The 17,203-nt window shown below is 48.2% G+C and overlaps 1 protein-coding gene across 6 annotated transcripts in view; it reads right to left on the bottom strand.

Moving 5' to 3' along the window:
* Positions 1 to 17,203, bottom strand: part of grip2b (glutamate receptor interacting protein 2b) — a 1,006,802-nt gene that overhangs the window by 11,604 nt on the left and 977,995 nt on the right. The window lies entirely within an intron of this gene.

Below are 17,203 nucleotides of genomic sequence, written 5' to 3'. Positions count from 1 at the left end.
AAGTATTCTGTTTGCTTAAGTTTAGTTGTAGCTTAGTCTCTTAGTGTGTGCATGAGTATTTATTATTAACTGTATAATAAATATTGATCGTTTGAACTTGACTAATCGGTGTATCGTCTTTATTACTTTGAATTTGACCTTGGAATACTTGTGACGTTGCCTATACGGCAACTGGCGACTCCAGAGCTAAATAATTACATAGAACAGAGCCTAGCAGTGTTAAGCACACGTCGAACTCGGAGGCGTGTTAATACACTCCAATAAACGCGTTTTACGCCCATAGTAAAACGTGCAACATTTAGTGGCGACATCCGCCGGGACCCTGTTGTAAGTGGAAACACCACAGTGTCCAGGACCCTGAAATTTGAATTAGAACTCCAAATTGCAGAGAAAGAAAGAGATCACAAGTATTCAAGGTGTTCAAAATAATAAGCGTAATTCGGAAGTGTGTTTAGTGCATGCGTACTAACAGGGCTGTAAGGTAAAACTGAAAGCTTTTTGTTGCGACAAACTTTCGGTAGTTTTGTTAACGGAAAATAGCGTAAGCCGTACCCTTTTCTCGAAACACCACCCCAGCAACCCCCTGTTCCAAATTATAAAAAGAGAGTCAGAGGAAATGGCCATGCAGGCAATGGAACGTCTGATGGACCCAGAAAGGTTTGTGGTCGCAGCGACCAGCAGCAGTAGCAGGGTAGGCCAGTGTCCCACGTGGGAGCTGGAACTCCGCAAATATCTGCAGGGAAAGGGATGGCCCCTTTGGAAAGAGTTTTGTGCAAATGAGGAGACAGGTCCCGGAAGTATAGGTCATACTTGGTGGGAGAACCTCTCTCAAATACACAAAAAGAGTTTAGGTAAAGCACGCAAGCCGATGGCGATTGTGTCCTGTTTGGCACAGTTGCGAGGCGCAGAGGAGGTCATCAGGACGCTCCGGGCAGATTTAGAGGAAAGGAACCGAATGAGTAAGGTCGATGTCAGGGACATCGAGAAAGAAAACCTGGAATTAAAAGGGAAGTTGGCAGAGAAGGGTAGAGAGGTGGATGATGCCAAGAGGGCTCACCAGTCTTGTCTAGCTCATCTGAACAGTTCCCAGACCCAGTATGAGAAAGCCTATCAGGACGTGCAACGTGCCGTTCTGATAAGACAGGAATCGGAAAAGCAGGTGGAGGCATTGCAGAGGCAATGTTCCGATCTCAAAGCAGCTTTGAGAGCACTCCATGCTGCAACGACCGAACAAAGACAAAGCACAGTTGACCACGCGAAATGCAGGAAACAGATTGCGGAACTGCAATCTCTGCTTTCGGTGCAGAATGGCTTCCAAAGCACCTTTGGAGCACAGTTAGATGGGGAAAACGCCCCAGATTGGCAGGAATTAAGCGAGACAGCGCAGCGTTATGTTCAGGGAACATGTGCGCCAGCCGCTCAGCAGAAACGACAGGCACCCCAACCCCCCACAGCTCAGATCATAACCGCACCCATGAATCCCGTAACCACACAGAGGAAAGCCGAATCAGAAGGCGCCCCAGACATAACTTACACCACCCCTTTAACAGTAACCCAGCTAAGGGACGCTTGTGAAAAGATCACTCCGTTCCTCCCCACCGCAGACCCCCACCAGTTCTTTGCTAAAGTAAAACAGCAGGCTACCATGTACGGCCTGGATGAGAGAGAGCAGGTTAAGCTCACCGTGCTGAGCTTAGACCAGAGTGTAGTGGCAGCCCTCCCCGACCCACAGAACGTGGCAGGAGGCAGCCTAGAGGAGATGCACACTGCCATTTTAGATGCCATCGGGTACAATAGAGGTGACCCCGTAGAAGGATTGAATAAGTGCAGGCAGAAGAGATCCGAACACCCCACAGCATTCGCAGGAAGGCTGTGGATTCACTTCAGCGCAGTTTTCGGACAGCTAGATAGAGCGCATTTAACCCGCGAAAACATGGTTAAGTGGACGCGCACAATTATCTCACACGCAACAGAAGCAGGACAGAGCGCTTGCAATAGTTACGACCCCTCAGAAGAGGCCCATAACGAAAAATGGGTCCTGAAAAGATTGTCCCGCGCTTGGGAGCAATCGCTTCAGGCAAAAGGAAAGGTTAGATCCCCAGAAGAGGCTCAGGCTGCTGCAGATATCCAAGCAGTCAGAGAGCACCAGAAGCCCGCATGGGTAAATGAAGGCAAGAGCAGCCCTCAACAGAAAGGACAGGAATGCTATAACTGTGGACAGTTAGGGCATTGGGCAAAAGAGTGTAATGCACCCCAGCGATCTCAGAGAGGCCAGCAGACAGGCACTCTGAACCGCAACAAAGCAAAACCCATCCACAATGTAACAGTACAGTCAGGACCCACCAATGTGGACGAGACGAACTGACGGTGTTCGGGCTCCCCCACTTGGGTCTGTGACACACTATGGGACTCATCAGGGAGGCCCGTAGTCACGGCAAAAGTCAAAGGGAAGCCCATAGAGTTACTGTGGGACACAGGAGGATCCCGCACCACCATTAACTCCACAACCACGGCACACGCAGACACGTGGCCGACCACCTCCACCATCACACTTAGCGGGTTCACCGGACACTCGCAGCAGGGACATATCACAGCACCCGTAGCGATCCAGCTAGGGAACATTAGCACAAGACACCCCGTAGTTTTAGTAAATCTTCCCCGGACAGCAGAGCACATCCTGGGGATAGATTTTATGAACGCTCACAGCTTGTCGTTCGACCCAGTGAACCAGTGTGTCTGGCGAATGGCGAGATCAGACAGAGCCCCAGCCACCCTCACAGTAGGAGACTACGCTAATCGGATTAGCGCAGTGGGAGAGTACTCATTCGACCTGACTACACTCCACACCGACCGACAAATTAAGGCCCTACTAAACAAACACAGGACAGCATTTGCAAGTCACCGTCATGACTGTGGCAGAATGACTGGACAAGTTCATGTTACCGGACAGGACCCCCGACCGCAAAAGCAATATAGATTTCCCCTCGAGGCAGAGGTGGAAATAGAAAAAGTAATAGGTAGCTTGTTGGACCAAGGTGTACTGAGAACGGTAGCCTCCACCAACAATGCCCCTATTTGGCCAGTGAGGAAGCCCGATGGATCATGGCGTCTGACCATCGATTATCGGGAACTCAATAAAGTAACCCCCGCAGTAGCCCCAACGGTAGCTACTAGTCCCGAGACCATGCTCAAGCAGGGTCTCAACGCCAAGTACTTCACGGTATTGGACATCAGTAATGGATTCTGGTCAATACCATTGGCAAAAGCGTGCCAATACAAATTCGCATTCACTTTTAAAACTCAGCAGTACACGTGGACATGCCTCCCACAAGGATTCCACAATTCACCCTCCATTTTCCACCGACAGCTGGCAAGTGGATTAGAAAAATTTTCCCGACCCGAATGTCTGGTACAGTATGTAGACGACCTACTACTGCAGACAGACACAAAGGCAGAGCACATTTCGCTTCTGGCCGAACTCCTAGAACTCTTAACTGAAATTGGCTGTAAAGTTAACCCGAAAAAGGCCCAAATATTGGAAAGTAAAGTGATGTATTTGGGATCAGTCATCACGCACGGCAAACGCGAGATCGAATTCAAAAGAATTGATTCGATCGTCAAATTGCCCCTTCCCCAAAATGTATCAGCCCTCCGGTCGTTTTTAGGACTGGTTGGCTATTGTCGGAACCACATCGACGGATTCGCGACAAAAGCCGCCCCACTTTCAGACCTCCTTAAGAAAGGAGCCCCCTGGGAATGGCTTCCGCAGCATACAGGCGCTGTGGAAGAGTTGAAACGAGCCCTTAGTGCAGCACCCGCGCTGCTAGTCCCCGACCAACTTTCACCGTACGCAATCGAGGTAGCGAGCACCGATCTGACCCTCTCGGCCGTGTTGCTTCAGGAACGGCACGAGCAGCTAAGGCCAGTGGCTTATGCCTCCCGACTGTTAGACCCAGTAGAACAAGGATTTTCAGCCTGTGAGAGGCACCTCCTTGCTGTCTTCTGGGCAGTGCAGTATTTCTCCTACATAACCGGACTAAACCCCATCACCATTCTAACCGAACACACACCCACACAGCTACTACTAGACGGTCGACTGAAGGACGGTTCAGTTAGCCAGATTAGGGCAGCTAGGTGGACCCTACTTTTACAAGGACGGGACATTACAGTGAAACGGACACGCACCCACACATACTTAGCAGACAACCTCGAATACCCCGGACAGCCCCATGACTGTGAAATTGTAGCTCCCCTGCATAACACAGGACCCTTTTTAGCAAAAACACCCCCCAGGAAGATAGGGAACCCGAAACAAAGCCCCCAGCCCACAGACACGTGTGGACCCTTGAGGATTTATGTAGACGGTTCCTCCACAGTTTTAAATGGTGAGCGTATCACAGGATGCGGCATCTATGTAGAGGACGCGCAGGGGCGCGCTCTCGAAGAGATAGCTCTTAAGTTACCAGGTCACTTAGGCGCGCAGGCAGCAGAGCTAGCAGCCATAGCGTACATAGTGGACCACCCCGATTCTTTCCCCAGCCCAGCAGACATATATTCAGACAGCTTATATGTCTGTAACAGTTTAACCGATTTTCTGCCCCTGTGGAGGACACGAGGTTTTGTCTCCGCAGACGGAAAACCCCTTCCATCAGCCCCCTTACTCCAGCATATCCTAGAGAAAGCGAAGGACAGGACCTTCGGCATAATAAAAGTAAGAAGCCACCATAGGTCATCACCCCCTGGGAATGTAAAGGCCGACGCATTGGCTAAGGCAGGTTCCAGGAGAGGACACTTATGGACCCCCCCAGCTAGCGCACCAGCTAGCGCCCCTGTGAGCGCAGTCCAAGTCTCACAGACTGATATTAAAGATCTCGTGGCAGCACAAAAACAGGACGGAGACCTCAGGGAGGTTTTCAAGGGAAACTTTGTGCCTGCTTACGAGCACTTTAAACACGCACTGACCACACATGAGGGTGTGATCATTAAGGACCAACTTTATGTGGTCCCACAGCAGGACAGGAATCAGATGATTGCCTTGTTCCATGACGGACACGGGCATCAGGGAATTGATGCAACAACGAGGCACCTCAGGCAACTCTGTTGGTGGCCTAATCTCAGGAATGATGTAACGCACTACATAGAGAATTGCCTGATTTGTGCTCAGAATAACCCGGAGCGGTATTCTAAGAAGGCACAACTTCGGCATACTCGCCCAGTTAACGGCCCTTGGACAAACCTCCAGATCGACTTTATAGGTCCATTGCCCCCTTGTAGGAATGGCTATAAATACGTTCTGGTGGTGATAGATACCTTTACCAAGTGGGTAGAGGCATTTCCCTCACGAACAAATACAGCAAAGACAGCTGCAAAGATCCTGACCCACCACATCTTCACGAGATGGGGTTTACCCCGAAGTATCGATTCGGACCAGGGATCTCACTTTACAGGACGGGTCATGAGGAACGTCCTGACAATATTCGGAATCAAACAAAACTTCCACATTGCGTATCATCCACAGTCCAGCGGGATTGTGGAGCGCATGAATCGGACCCTAAAAACTACCCTCAGAAAAATGGTTCAAGAGAATAATTCCACATGGGATTCAGTGCTCCCATTTGCACTTATGTTCATAAGGAACACTGTCTCCACATCGACAGGATACACACCACATACACTCATGACCGGACGCCCTATGAAAGGTACAGAATTCCTTTTAGGACTGGACATGACAAGCCCCGAAGTGACGGCCCTCACACATGAAAAGGCAGTTAAAGATCTAGTTGAGACTGTGAGGTCTGCACAGCTCGCAGCCGCAGTCCAGCTAGGGAAACGCCGACAACAACGGACTGCCTGTTTCAATAAGACCGTACACACCACAGAATTCCAGGTTGGGCAACAGGTAATGTTATCTGTTTATAACCCCAGCAGTTTTTTGGCTCCAAAATATTCCGGTCCCTACTCAATTTCGGACAAAATTAGCCCCTCCGTTTACAGGATAAAGTATCCTAATGGAAAGACCGCGTGGTTCCATATAAACCAGTTAAAGGCATATGGAACACAGGCCAACCATGCTCACCATGTCCTGCTGGATGCAGCAGAACACTTCACCCCGCCCACCAGAGACACTTTTCCACCATCCCCCTCACAGACCAGTTCATCCACGGACTCGCCCACGACTCCGCCCACAGACCACTACAGACCACGCCCCGACACGCCCACAAGCTGCCACAGCAGAGACAGCAGGACTGACACTGACTCTGAAGACAGCGACACCACACAGCCATACAGCCCACACTGCACCAACTACAACCCCGACTCCAGTGACCCCATGGAAGTCACTTACCTCAAAAACCCCGAACCACCACCCGACCCCGACTACCCCGACAACACACTCGACACTACACAATGGCACAGGGACAATTCCTACAGACTTGTCCGCAATGACGAGAGTGACCCCCGGTCACACAACTCCAAAATAGCATGCCTGATCCACACAAGGGTGTGGGATCCGGGAGAGCAGGACGACACGGTGTCTGACTCCCGACACGGCAACCCCTTTGTGACCCTGTTCACAGAGGCAGAATCAAAGTGAGGTGTCCAGATGATGTAAGATAGGAATCGTTTGAGGGAAACGATGTCCTTTCTGATGGAACCTGCACGTATGTTTGTCTTCGTTTTATGTTTGTTTGTTTTCAGGAATGTAAATGTTTCAGCTGGAGGATGGACATCTTCTTTTCAGCTGAAAAGATTGTGACCACCTCACATGCACGTTAGTTTGTCCGCAGATACCTTTGAGAACTTCGGTTTGATTGGAGATCTTTTCCAAAGTTGTAAGGCCACACGCCAAATAGTTTATCTGCAGATATCTCTGAGAACTTCAGTGATGTCCTCAGTTGGAGCATCTTGGCTCCCTTGGTTTTTTTTTTAGGTGCCCCTCTATTCGGCGAAATAGAGGCTGCAAGTCATGGTAAACACATTCGTACCCGTTTCTCCAGGTTACTCAGGCAGTGGACAAACGGCACTGAGGACCCGCCCTGTCTGAGAACCAACCCTTGGTCAGCCAAGCTCGGGTATGGCACAGCACGCCCTACCCGGGGATTCCATCCAACTCGTACCCGTAGCGGCCCATACGCAACTCATTCGGATGTTTGTTTCCAAGTTTGTTTTCATTTTACGTTAGGTAGCCCTTCGGCCACCATCCCACATGCTATTTACATCCGGGAACATTCGGATGGTAAATCAGCAAAGCCTGCGAGACGGCTCGCAGAAGGAAGGATTGTTAGGTGTATGCTGGTCTTTAAATTCGCTTTTTGAAAAAAAAAATGAGGGGAGTCACAGGGTGTGACTTAGCCAGTCATTTTAAAGGGTCAATTGGGATTTGAAAGACAGATGCACTAACAAGTAAAGGTCTTAAACTGTGTATTGACAGATACTGTGCTTGATCCCAAAGGTTTCAAAGGACGAGACAGAGGTCGAAGCCAGGATTGTCAATACCGGAGGAAGAAGGAAGAGAAAGAGGAAGAACAGCAAAATGATGGAAGCCCACTTATTACTGTTTAATGTCATATGTATATGTGTGGAAACAAGACACGTTTCCCCCACAACCCCCACCGTAAATGTTAGTACAACAAACCCCCAGTGCTCAGCTCTGATCAGCGAGGTTCAGACCTGGTGTACTAAATTCATGACGTGGTACTCCATGTCCTACATAATCGAATCACTGTTGGTGATCGCGATCCTCATCATCCTAGTGCAGACCCTCAGGTTGAGGAAATGGAAGAGGAGAGCCTCTCGTTCCAGCACCTCACCCATCTATAGAGTGCAATCCCCCATCTTCGGATTCCACCAAACCCCTCAACCCCTCACTGATTACAACACTCTGTAAATAAAATTCAGCCATGTATTATATTGTTCCATACTCGACTGCCGAGTTGGGAAGTGTGATGTTGTGGTGTGAATGGTTAAGATTTTAGAGTGATTAAATGTTTAAGTTAAGGTTAAGGTTAATAGTGATAGGTAGAGGTTCCCAGTTGTAGTAATGCATGTCCCTTTGACATAGGGCCAAGTAGAGATGTTAGTTAAAATTTTTTTTCTCTTCTTCCCATAGTTTAGAACAGAGTAGAACAGGAACTGGCAAGAGGTCAGAACACAAGGAGGCAAAGCACATAGGTGATCCTTCACAATAGTATGATTGTGAGGATCACAAGGAGGGAATGTAGCCATGCTGGCCACGCAAAATGGACACTGAGCCAAACTAAAATGGAAGGCTGCTGAGAAACAGACAGTTCAGCCAGAACAGCAGTCTGCAAAGAGCAGTTTGCATTCTGCAGCAGCAGAAACCAGTTTGGGCTCAGGTGAAAAGACCTTAGTTAGGTGCAAATGGCAAAACGCTTTGCATGCTAATGAGGCCATCAGACTTGAACACCCACACAATAGATACATTTGGTTCTGAATGGACACATTCCAATCAAGACCCAGACATCGAGGCACCAGAAACCTCCGAACAAAAGGACATAAGAAACGCCCCCTCCATCACGGAGACCCCCTCGCATTGGGGAATTAATCCAGTATCGATAAGAAATTGATCCAATAGGTAGAGCCCGCCCGAGAAGAGGGAAGGACAACGGAACCCCTATAAAAGATAGGGACCTCGTGTTGTCCGGTCTGTTAAACCCGTGCTCCGGCTCCGACTGACACCTGGTATCCTGACTCCAGCCGTTGAGCACCAGCCGCCGAAACCGTAAGTTCAACGCTCGCTACGCGATCCAAGCCCGCTAGACTCCCAAGTGCCAGAACGCTTGCTGAAGGCTGCAGACAAAACCAGGACGAAGGCCTCGTTCTCTGACCTTGCCTGTTCCTGTTAGATAAGTATTCTGTTTGCTTAAGTTTAGTTGTAGCTTAGTCTCTTAGTGTGTGCATGAGTATTTATTATTAACTGTATAATAAATATTGATCGTTTGAACTTGACTAATCGGTGTATCGTCTTTATTACTTTGAATTTGACCTTGGAATACTTGTGACGTTGCCTATACGGCAACTGGCGACTCCAGAGCTAAATAATTACATAGAACAGAGCCTAGCAGTGTTAAGCACACGTCGAACTCGGAGGCGTGTTAATACACTCCAATAAACGCGTTTTACGCCCATAGTAAAACGTGCAACAGGTATGTCAGGAATAAAAGAATGACTAGGGTAAGAGTAGGGCCAGTCAAGGACAGTGGTGGGAAGTTGTGTGTAGAGGCTGAGGAGATAAGCGAGATACTAATTGAATACTTTTCGTCAGTATTCACTCAGGAAAAAGATAATGTTGTGGAGGAGAATGCTGAGACCCAGGCTATTAGAATAGATGGCATTGAGGTGCGTAGGGAAGAAGTGTTGGCAATTCTGCACAAGGTGAAAAAAGATAAGTCCCCGGGGCCTGATGGGATTTATCCTAGGATTCTCTGGGAAGCCAGGGAAGAGATTGATGAGCCTTTGGCTTTGATTTTTATGTCATCATTGGCTACAGGAATAGTGCCAGAGGACTGGAGGATAGCAAATGTGGTCCCTTTGTTCAAGAAGGGGAGCAGAGATAACCCCGGTAACTATAGGCCGGTGAGCCTCACGTCTGTTGTGGGTAAAGTCTTGGAGAGGATTATAAGAGATACGATTTATAATCATCTAGATAGGAATAATATGATTAGGGATAGTCAGCATGGTTTTGTGAAGGGTAGGTCATGCCTCACAAACCTTATCGAGTTCTTTGAGAAGGTGACTGAACAGGTAGACGAAGGTAGAGCAGTTGATGTGGTGTATATGGATTTCAGTAAAGCGTTTGATAAGGTTCCCCACAGTCGGCTATTGCAGAAAATACGGAGGCTGGGGATTGAGGGTGATTTAGAGATGTGGATCAGAAATTGGCTAGTTGAAAGAAGACAGAGGGTGGTGGTTGATGGCAAATGTTCAGAATGGAGTTCAGTTACGAGTGGCATACCACAAGGATCTGTTCTGGGGCCGTTGCTGTTTGTCATTTTTATAAATGACCTAGAGGAGGGCACAGAAGGTTGGGTGAGTAAATTTGCAGACGACACTAAAGTCGGTGGAGTTGTAGACAGTGTGGAAGGATGTTGCAGGTTACAGAGGGACATAGATAAGCTGCAGAGCTGGGCTGAGAGGTGGCAAATGGAGTTTAATGTAGAGAAGTGTGAGGTGATTCACTTTGGAAAGAATAACAGGAATGCGGACTATTTGGCTAATGGTAAAATTCTTGGTAGTGTGGATGAGCAGAGGGATCTCGGTGTCCATGTACATAGATCCCTGAAAGTTGCCACCCAGGTTGATAGGGTTGTGAAGAAGGCCTATGGTGTGTTGGCCTTTATTGGTAGAGGGATTGAGTTCCGGAGCCATGAGGTCATGTTGTAGCTGTACAAAACAGCATTTGGAGTATTGCGTACAGTTCTGGTCGCCTCATTATAGGAAAGACGTCGAAGCTTTGGAACGGGTGCAGAGGAGATTTACCAGGATGTTGCCTGGTATGGAGGGAAAATCTTATGAGGAAAAGCTGATGGACTTGAGGTTGTTTTCGTTAGAGAGAAGAAGGTTAAGAGGTGACTTAATAGAGGCATACAAAATGATCAGAGGGTTAGATAGGGTGGACAGTGAGAGCCTTCTCCCGCGGATGGAGGTGGCTAGCATGAGGGGACATAGCCTTAAATTGAGGGGTAATAGATATAGGACAGAGGTCAGAGGTGGGTTTTTTACGCAAAGAGTGGTGAGGCCGTCGAATGCCCTACCTGCAACAGTAGTGCACTCGCCAACATTGAGGGCATTTAAAAGTTTATTGGATAAGCATATGGATGATAATGGCATAGTGTAGGTTAGATGGCCTTTAGTTTTTGACTTCCCATGTCGGTGCAACATCGTGGGCCGAAGGGCCTGTACTGCGCTGTATCATTCTATGTTCTATGTTCTAAATAGAAATCAGAAAACTTGAACACCAGGTGCAGAAAAGGCAAAATGGGAAAGAGAGAAAAAAGACAAAGAGAGAGCTTTTCAACGGGAATTGGAAATGCAGAAGTTAGCAATGGCGGAAAGGGAAAAAGAGAAAGAGAGAGAATTTCAGTTTAAAGTGCTGGAAGTTAAGCAGAGGCACCAGAGCACATTGAGGAAGGATGCAGTTCTAGACATGAACCTTGTGGGGAGATTTTTAGATTTGTATACTCAATTCCAAAATTTGATGAAAAGGATGTTGAGGCATTTTTTAATTCATTTGAGAAAATAGTGCGACAGATGAAATGACTGCAAGATATTTTGATGCTCTTCTTACAGAGTAAACCCGTAGGCAGGGCTTTATCAGAGGAAAATTCTGGGGAGTACGATATAGTGAGCAAAGCTTTATTGAGCACTTATGAGTTAGTACCAGGTGCTTACAGCCAAATGTTTTGAAATGTAGGAAAACAGTCTGGACAGTCTGAAAGGATTAAACAAAGTAATTTTGATAGTTGGGTGAGAGCATTAAAATTGGGTGGAGAAGTGGACCTAGGTAGGGTGCACTTTTCGAGGGTGGATGCAGACTCGATAGGCCGAAGGACCTCCTTCTGCACTGTAGGAATTCTATGATCTATGAGATCTTAAAGAAGTAATTCTGTAAAATGGAAAAGACAATGGGAAAGAAACAGATGTGTTTAGCTCAAAGTGATTGATAGAATTACAGTCGGGTGATTCCAAATTAAAACATGTTTATCAAATGGCTTACTCAGAACTGGAGACTCAGTGTATTCCTGAATGTTATTCTGTAAAAGATCGCATATTAATGAGAAAATGGCATCCCACACATATTGGTGCAGATAGAAAATGGGAAGAAATACATGAAATTGTATAACCTCCTGAGTACAAGGAATAAATTCTAAGGATAGCTCATGAAATTCAATTAAGAGGACATCTAGGAATAAAGGAAACAGAAGCAAAGATTCAGAAGCAGTTTTACTAGCCGGTACTACATAAAGATGTCGTTACATTTTGTTGTGCACGTCACAAATTGCAGTAAAGGTAGCACCTTTGATCTCTGTCCCAGCTTTCGAAGAACCTTTTACAAGAGTTCTAGTCGACTGTTTTGGGCCACATTTGAAAAAAGAAGTGGAAATCACTACTTGTTAACTGTTATGGATAACTCCACTGGATTTCCTGAAGGCGTAACATTAAGAAACATTGCAGCCAGGAGAGTGTTGAAGAATTACCAAAGCTCTTTACTCGATATGGCTTACCAAAAGAGATACTATCGGATCAAGGGTCAAATTTCACATCAGGATTATTTAAGGAGGTCATGAATAGCCTGGGAATAAAACAATATAAATCAGCAGAGTATCATCCAGAATCTCAGGGAGCATTAGAGAGGTGGCATCAAAATTTGAAAACAATGATGAGAGTGTAGAGTCGAGATTACCCTCATGAGGGTTGGACAGTCTGTGGAGGGGAAACTGTGGGGCCTGTACGGACAACTGTGGGAAAGGGCACGTTCGCCACTGGAAAAAACATGGGAAAAATGGTGGAAGAGTTAGGATGGAAATAGGATGGGGAATCTGGAGCGATGCACTGAGCAGGGCCAACTCCACTACCTCATGCTCAATGCTCAGTCTCATGCAACTGAACGTGGTGCACAGAGCACAGCTAACAAGAACCAGAATGAGCAGGTTCTTCCCGGAGGTGGAGGAAAAATGTGAACGGAGCCAGAGGGGCCCGGCCAACCACTCCCACATGTTCTGAGCATGTCCCAGACTTGTTGGGTTCTGGACAGCCTTCTCCGAGGCAATGTCCAAGGTTGTGGGGGTGAGGGTGGAGCCGTGCCCAAGAGTGGCAATCTTTGGGGTATCGGACCAGCCAGAACTATTCATGAGGAAGAGGGTGGATAACCTGGCCTTCGCTTCCCTAATCGCACGCCGGAAAATCCTGATCGGCTGGCGATCAGCAGCACCACCCACAGCTGCAGACTGGCTGGCAGATCTGGCGGAATTTCTCCACCTGGAGAAGATCAAGTACACCATCTGAGGGTCAGAGGAGGGTTGCCACAGAGCGTTGGGGCCATCACCAATTTGTTCCAGGACCTGTTTGAGGCTGTCAGCCAATACAGCGAGGGAAAGGGGGCCGCATGGAGCCAACGAGACTGCAGGCAACAGGCAGGGAAGGGAGGGAACAGGCGGGGGGGAGAGAAGAGGGGGACGCTGTAAAATGGCCGATACAGATATCAGGGGGCGTAGAACAAGGCCACAAGAAACTGAGCCTCCACAGATATGCCAAAAATAGGTTTGGGGTGGGGGCTGAAGACAAACAACAAAAATGGGGGGAAGTGAAGAGAAAACATGTGTAAATAGAGGATAACTGCCCGCTGAATAATAAGTGACCCAGGAAAGGACCCTGAAGTAACAAGTGGAGGGGGTGGGGGAGGGACAGGGGGATGGGGGCAGGGTGAATCAATACAGAGGGACATGACTTGTATATTGTAATACCGCATATACCCTCGATGAATGTACAGTGTATGAAATGTAAAAATTTCAATACACACATCTGAGAAAAATGATTGGGTCAAGGACATCCTATTTTTATTATTTGCCATTAAGGATGCACCGAATAAATCTACAAGATTTAGTCCTTTTTAATTGGTGTAAGGACAAGAAGTTAGAGCGCCATGGAAATAATAATAATAATCTTTATTATTGTCACAAGTAGGCTTACATTAACACTGCAATGAAGAAAAGTTATTGAGTAAGAGACGGGCGCAATGTTCCCACTGTGTTGTGCCCAGTATCGATCTCGATGCACCAGGTGCATCGCTGCAGAGGCCCAAATCAGGCTTCACCCCGGGCACAGAATGGAATGCGAGTAATGCATTGAGGATGCATTCACCTGTCACCCGAGTGTCACCAGTCGCACAGGCGAGGCCCCAACTGGGGCGTGATTAGTACTCCACATGCGGAGACCAGGTGTGATGGACCACTCTGGGGGTCTCGAGGGCATTGATGCCCTCCAGGTGGTCAGAGAAAGGATAGGGTAGTACCTTGGCACTGCCCTGGCACCGCCAACCTGGTGTTGCCAGGGTGTCAGGTTGGCACTGTCAAGGGTCAGAGCTTGAGGGGGCCATGCCTATGAAAGGGGAGGGGGCGAAGGCAGTTTATAAAGGGTGGAAAGGTGAAGGGAGGTGTGAAGAGGCTTCATACAGGTTGAGGGGATACAGTGGGGGGTTCTAAAAGGCGGCGCCTGAAAAGGGGAGTCCTCAGCGACCTAACAGTGGGGTGTGCTCACTTGGGGGGGTGGGGGTAATACGCTTGTCTGGGGAGGTTGTTATTCTCCGTGGGTGAGGGGTGTGGGGGACCCTTAAGCTCACTTAGAGATCTGGGCACAATTTCAAAATGGCGGCCCAACCTCTGAGGAGCCGGTCTTGCCAGCGTGTTCAGCTACGTGACTACTGAAAATTTCTCTAAGTGTGAACTTAACCAGTGAGAAACTTCCCAAAGCCCCCCAAAAAATCAGAAAGGGCACGGTTTAATGAAACAGAGTCCCATGTTTGCTGTGTTAGGCAGGGTGTTTCCCGGCACTTGTAGTGCCGAGAACGACCCCACAATTAAACATGACTCTGCTCCATTTCCGGGCCTCCCTGAGGAACGTCCCCAATGACGTACTTAGTCCCATTTCCTGCACCAACGAGCTCCCCTCGCAAGTGCAGGTGAGATCGGGTCAACCCAACTCTGAACCCCCCACTGTGTTTCAGGACCCCCCCACCCCATGCCCCAACTTAGCAGGTGAGACAGCAGTCGGAGGTCTGCTGGATCCCAGGACACAGCTGGGGCCCAGCCAGATGCTGAGTCTCTGGAACAGGGTTACCGGAGCTGATGGAGACGTTAGGGAGCGGTCGGAACATTCAGAGAGAGATGACAGCGTCACTCCAGCAGGCCCATTGCCGATTCGAGGAGTCCCAAAGGCTACGGGCCCAGGAGATGGCGCCAGCAATGCATGGCACTGAGGCCAACACTGTTAGGGTGGCGACCGCAGTGAATAGCCTGGTGCACGACGTCGGCAGCATGAGTAAAGCTGTTTAAGGCGTTGCACAGTCAGTGACGGCCATGGCTGAGGACCTCGGTAGACTGTTCGACTCAATGGGAGACGTGCCACTGTACCAGGTTGACCTTGATTAGGCACTGCAGGACACGTCCCGGTCTCAGATGGGAATGGCAGAGGTGCTGCGGAGCTTGTCTCAGTCGCAGATGGGCATTTACGAGTCACTGCAGAACATATCCCAATAACTGAGGAGCATCCCTACAGGCCGTAGACACCATGATGCAGACAATGGGGGGACACCATGATGCAGACAATGGGGGGACACCATGATGCAGACAATGGGGGGACACCATGATGCAGACAATGGGGGGACACTATGATACAGACAATGGGGGGACACCATGATGCAGACAATGGGGGGACACCATGATGCAGACAATGGGGGGACACCATGATGCAGACAATGGGGGGACACCATGATGCAGACAATGGGGGGACACCATGATGCAGACAATGGGGGGACACCATGATGCAGACAATGGGGGGACACCATGATGCAGACAATGGGGGGACACCATGATGCAGGCAATGGGGGGACACCATGATGCAGACAATGGGGAGACACCATGATGCAGACAATGGGCTATGGTGGGATACTGATTTCACCCGCAGGAATGGGCTGGTTGCATCAGAAATGGCTGGTGCTTGGCAAGGTTCTCGTTTTCAGCCTTTTTCGCTATTCATCGGCCTTGTTGCGCCCTTGCTCGAGAGTAATTCAGGCCGGAGAATCGCGTCCGTAGTCATTTTTTGGGCGAATGTGCCCAACATTTTTGGACTACATATTGAATTTCAGAGAAAGATTAAATGGCGTTTGTGAAGGGGCAAGAAAGCATTTAAAGATAGCACAGAAGGGAATGAAAGCAGTGGCTGATAGGATATCACAGATTTGTAGTTTTGGAGCAGGGAGAAAGTGCTCGTGTTATTACCTAGGTGATAGTGCCTTTGTCCGAAAGGGCAAAGGAAATCTCAGCATTCGTGACATCAAATGGACTTTATCAATTTAACGTTATGCCATTCGGAATAAAGAACGTATCTGCAACATTTCAGAGACTTACAAATAAAGTTATTCAGGGACTGAGTGCAGTGTTCATTGATGATTTAGTGGTGTTTAGTCAAAGTTGGGAAGAACATCTGCAACACCTAAAATAACTGTTTGATTGCTTAAAAGAAGCTAATCTAGTCATTAATTTGGAAAAAGTGAATTTGCGAAAGAAAGCTCAAGTTTCATATTCTGGACATATCATGGGGCATGATGAGGTGGCTCCACGAGATGCAAAAATACAGGCCATTCAGGATTTTCCAGAACATAGAACATGGAGCATACAGTGCAGAAGGAGGCCATTCGGCCCATCGAGTCTGCACCGACCCACTTAAGCCCTCACTCCCACCCTATCCCTGCAACCCAATAAACCCTCCTAACCTTTTCTGATCACGAAGGGCAATTTATCATGGCCAATCCACCTAACCTGCACGTCTTTGGACTGTGGGAGGAAACCGGAGCACCCGGAGGAACACAGGGAGACTGTGCAGACTCCGCACAGACAGTGACCCAGCGGGGAATCAAACCTGGTACCCTGGCGCTTTGAAGCCACAGTGCTAATCACTTGCGCTACCGTGCTGCCCATAAACCTACAATAAGAATAGAGATTTTAAGATTTCTGGGAACGGTTGGATTTTATCTAAGTTTGTGCCGAGCTTTAGCAGTGTGCTAGCATCACTAACAGATCTCTTGAAGAAGAGGAAGAAATTTAACTGTACGGAGAACTACCAAACTGCATTCCAACATTGATAAACTGTGTTGACAACAGTGCTAGTGTTAGCCGCACCAAATTAGGACCAACAGTTTAAACTGGCTGTGGATGCTCATGACACTGGTGTGTGGGCTGTATTGTTACAGAAAGACAAACTGGGAATTGAGAAGCCTGTGGCGTATTCTCATGGAAATTAACTCCCTATCTACAGAAGCATTCTGCAATTGAAACAGAGACTGTAAATTTGGTAGTGGCATTCCAACGTTTTGAGATTTATGTTGCCAGTTATTCAGCAGACCCAATCATATGTACAGACCATAATCCCCAAAAATCTGTGGAGCGATTCTGAAATCAGAACACCCGGT

This window comes from Scyliorhinus canicula, chromosome 11 (genome assembly GCF_902713615.1).
Source record: "Scyliorhinus canicula chromosome 11, sScyCan1.1, whole genome shotgun sequence".
NCBI classification, from domain to species: domain Eukaryota; kingdom Metazoa; phylum Chordata; class Chondrichthyes; order Carcharhiniformes; family Scyliorhinidae; genus Scyliorhinus; species Scyliorhinus canicula.
The sequence above is the reverse complement of the archived record's forward strand: the minus strand, read 5'-3'. Positions and strand labels throughout refer to the sequence as shown.